General features: G+C 32.4%; 1 long non-coding RNA gene across 1 annotated transcript in view; it reads left to right on the forward strand.

The window, feature by feature from the left end:
- The window catches only part of LOC106470933, a 9,619-nt gene extending 5,089 nt beyond the window's left edge, over positions 1 to 4,530 (forward strand). Inside the window, exons 2-3 of the long non-coding RNA XR_001291527.2 lie at positions 1,301 to 1,394; positions 4,396 to 4,530. This is a non-coding gene — a long non-coding RNA (uncharacterized LOC106470933). The remainder of the gene's footprint in view (positions 1 to 1,300; positions 1,395 to 4,395) is intronic.
- Positions 4,531 to 4,777: the final 247 nt, after the last annotated feature.

A 4,777-nucleotide genomic window follows, 5' to 3' on the forward strand; every position in this document is an offset into this window, starting at 1 on the left:
GCACTATAAACATCATTACAAAGGTGTAGTACCAACTACCAAGGGGGGTTTACTGGTAAAACATGCACTATAAACATCATTACAAAGGTGTAGTACCAACTACCAAGGGGGGTTTACTGGTAAAACATGCACTATAAACATCATTACAAAGGTGTAGTACCAACTACCAAGGGGGTTTTACTGATGAAACATGACTATAAACATTATTACAAAGGTGTAGTACCAGCTATCATGGGGTTTTACTTGTAAAACATCTTTGATGCCACATCATACCTTGTATGAACTGCTGTGTAATTTACATTTAGTGCTTAATAATTCTGGGTATGTCCAAATACTGGTAAAACTATAATATTTAGCCAGTCGCAAGTGGTGTGAGATCAAGATCGTACAAAGGGTAGTCTCAAGACCTACAACACTGACTAGAACAAAACTTAAGCAGTTTTCTGGACCATGTATTTATGGCAAAACAACATGGAAATGGTAAACAAAATTACTTTTAAATTCCTGTATCTCTGAAGAATGTATAAAAATGCACAATGTATTTTAATATCACATCTGTTGTTAGTAATAGATCTGGAATTTTAGCATGCATTTATAAACATTGATTACAAATAAAAAGAGGTAACTATCTCTCTATAGGTCACTAGTTAGGTCTCAGTTATTATATTGTGTACAATTTTTGTCTGCATATTTAAGAAGAGATACTGACTCATTGGAAAAGGTTCAGAGGAAGGGAGGGCTACTAAGATGATTCTGCAGATAGAATTGATTTGTTATAGAGGTATTAAAAATAGGTTAATATCTTTTAATGTATTTTCTTTTGAGAAAATTGGGGTAAAAGGTGATCTTACTGAAGTTCACAAGGTTTTGTGGGGGATCAATAGGATAAAGGCACCTGATTTATATAATAATCTGAAGTTAACAGGATGATAGGACACAAGTTTAAGATTTGGAAAAGTCAGGCCATGCTCTTGTTATTTTTATTTTTTAACAATGTGAGTGACTTAAATGAGTCTTTGTTGGCGGTAGTGAAGGCTAGCATTTAACACAAGCTTAACATAAGAAACGATAAACAAAGAGTGGGTTTAAATTTTAAGTTTTTCTCTGAGGTGGGCTTCCTTGAAGAATGAAATGGTCACTTATTGTCCATATACTGTGTTAAAGTGAGACTATGAAAATATAGAATATAAAAAACAACATACCAGTGGATATACACACAGAGTGTATATTCTCACAAATTTATTACTATTGTACAGATAGTTTCAACGTGCATTATTTAATTTTGTCTTTCATGTCACAGGCATAGCCAACTTTGTTTCATACAACTATATCATCTTGGAACTTCAAAAATAATGAAGGAAAGTACAGAAGACTTGATAAAAACTGAACAGAAGGTTTGTGTTTACAATTCTTGTAGTGAAAGAATATATCGAAATATTTTTTTTCTAACTAAACTGTTCAGGGTTATCATAAGTTTTCTTTAATGAATACAGTGTCACATAATATATTTGAACCTTTAGGTCTATTAGTTTAAATTAATTTGACTGACATATGCTGCAGAGAATAATCGACAGATAACTGGAATTAGAAAATACGGTGACATATGCTATAGAGAATGATCGACAGATAACTGGAATCAGAAGATACTGTGATATATGCTATAGAGAATGATCGACAGGTAACTGGAATCAGAAGATACTGTGACATATGCTATAGAGAATGATCGACAGATAACTGGAATCAGAAGATACTGTGACATATGCTATAGAGAATGATCGACAGATAACTGGAATCAGAAGATACTGTGACATATGCTATAGAAAATGATCGACAGATAACTGGAATCAGAAGATACTGTGACATATGCTACAAAGAATGATCGTCAGATAACTGGAATCAGAAGATACTGTGATATATGCTATAGAGAATGATCGACAGGTAACTGGAATCAGAAGATACTGTGACATATGCTATAGAAAATGATCGACAGGTAACTTGAATCAGAAGATACTGTGACATATGCTATAGAGCATGATTGACAGATAACTGGAATTACAAAATACAATGACATATTATTTATATTAAACTTCTAAGGTAGTAATACAATAACTGAAAAATCAGCAATAATTATTAATTAACACTAGTAGTAACAGGTGTAGACCAGATGGATTCTCCTACTCCATATAACATAGTTAAAAGTAGTAGTAACAGGTGTAGACCAGATGGATTCTCCTACTCCATATAACATAGTTAACAGTAGTAGTAACAGGTGTAGACCAGATGGATTCTCCTACTGCATATACCATAGTTAACAGTAGTAGTAACAGGTGTAGACCTGATGGATTCTTCTACTCCATATAACATAGTTAAAAGTAGTAGTAACAGGTGTAGACCAGATGGATTCTCCTACTCCATATAACATAGTTAACAGTAGTAGTAACAGGTGTAGACCAGATGGGTTCTCCTACTCCATATAACATAGTTAACAGTAGTAGTAACAGGTGTAGACCAGATGGGTTCTCCTACTCCATATAACATAGTTAACAGTAGTAGTAACAGGTGTAGGCCAGATGGGTTCTCCTACTCCTTATAACATAGTTAACAGCAATAGTAACTGGTGTAGACAGGATGGGTTCTCCTATTCCTATTCCATATAATGTGTACTCAATGCCTGAAGTAAAGTGTGGTGAAGGGCTTATACCCACTGTTTGTTGTAAAGTCTAATGTGTGCTCAATGCTTGAAGTAAAGTGTGGTGAAGGGCTTATAACCACTGTTTGTTGTAAAGTCTAATGTGTACTCAATGCTTGAAGTAAAATGTAGTGAAGAACTTATACCCACTGTTTGTTTTAAAGCCTAATGTGTACTCAGTGCTTGAAGTAAAGTGTGGTGAAGGGCTTATAACCACTGTTTGTTGTAAAGTCTAATGTGTGCTCAATGCTTGAAGTTAAGTGTAGTGAAGGGCTTATACACACACTGTTTGTTGTAAAGTTTAATGTGTGCTCAATGCTTGAAGTGAAGTGTAGTGAAAGACTTATACCCACTGTTTGTTGTAAAGCCTAATGTGTACTCAGTGCTTGAAGTAAAGTGTAGTGAAGGGCTTATACCCACTGTTTGTTGTAAAGCCTAATGTGTACTCAGTGCTTGAAGTAAAGTGTGGTGAAGGGCTTATAACCACTGTTTGTTGTAAAGTTTAATGTGTGCTCAATGCTTGAAGTAAAGTGTAGTGAATGACTTATACGAACTGTTTGTTGTAAAGCCTAATGTGTACTCAATGCTTGAAGTAAAGTGTAGTGAAGGACTTATACTCACTGTTTGTTGTAAAGCCTAATGTGTACTCAGTGCTTGAAGTAATGTGTGGTGAAGGGCTTATAACCACTGTTTGTTGTAAAGCCTAATGTGTACTCAATGCTTGAAGTTAAGTGTAGTGAAGGGCTTATACACACACTGTTTGTTGTAAAGTTTAATGTGTACTCAATGTGTAAGTTTAATGAACAATACAAATACATTTTTCTAGATCTTCTTGTGTGTTATGTTTCTATCAAATTTCTACAAGTGAAACAATATTGAAAAACTACTTAATGTTTTATTTTAATTAGATGAAACAATCAAGGCTTTAATTGAAATAAAAATTGAATACTATTTTTACTTCCAAAGCCTTTTTCATGTATTTTCATCTTAAAAGTACAGATAATTGTTTTTTGTGAAAGATCACATTCACAAACATGCTGTTGTAATTGATTGATTAATTATTATGATACATATGAATCAATATTTTATTACATTAATTATTGCTGTTAAGCCATGAAAAAATACTTCAAATTATTCACTTTTACACTAAATCAGTAATGTGCATGTACCCATTGTCTGTTTTATTTTATAAACATTTTTCTGTTTATCTGATATGGATATTGCATTTTTAATTTGACTGTGTTTTGCTTTAAAAAATTGTTGCCACTCATTAGCAAAATGGCAAATTTTATTAATTTATAATTAAACTAAAACTTTTCCTGCTTTGTATAGTTTAAGTCTTTTGGATTAATTTGTTAATTACCTTTCAGGTATTAATTAGGAATTAACTTGTATTGTGAAGGAGGTATGTATAAGAGAAAATCCTTAGAACTATACAAATATGCCATAAATATTTGATTTTTTTTAGTGTGTGTATTCTTCAATTTTGCAAGTAGGCTTAGTAAAATTCAATAAAAAATTGAAGTCTGGTGCTAGATCATTCACTGTTAAGCATATATATATATATATATTGTTTAACCAAGCTATGAGTAATGACTATAACACTATCTAAACTCCAGTTTTTTTAGAAATATTATCTAAGAATTTAGTTACAGAGATAATGTTTTGTTAGTCTGGATATAGTGAACTTGTTGTTAATAAAACAGCCTCAAGAAGATGAACGTCCTGTTTCAACAGCATCCGTCTCTGCGGACTATGGAAGCATGGACAATGCTCCACCAACTTACGAAGAAGCTCCAAAAGGTATTAATTTGAAAACTGGAAGATAAGTATCAATACATTGAGAATGTTTTAGGTTTATGAATACAAATAGATATACACATATATATATATATATATATGAAAATCATTATGGAAACACACAGGTGTCACAAACAATGAGTATTTGTAACTAGATGGTGAATTTTAATGCTACAAAATGTTATCACAGAAAATAAAAAGAGTATAAGTTGTATAATGCATTTTGTTTTATATGTTGCCTTGATTTCATGCTGCAATGTAGGTTTATCAATGTAGAGTTCACTAGTG

This window comes from Limulus polyphemus, unplaced genomic scaffold (genome assembly GCF_000517525.1).
Source record: "Limulus polyphemus unplaced genomic scaffold, Limulus_polyphemus-2.1.2 Scaffold4302, whole genome shotgun sequence".
NCBI lineage: Eukaryota > Metazoa > Arthropoda > Merostomata > Xiphosura > Limulidae > Limulus > Limulus polyphemus.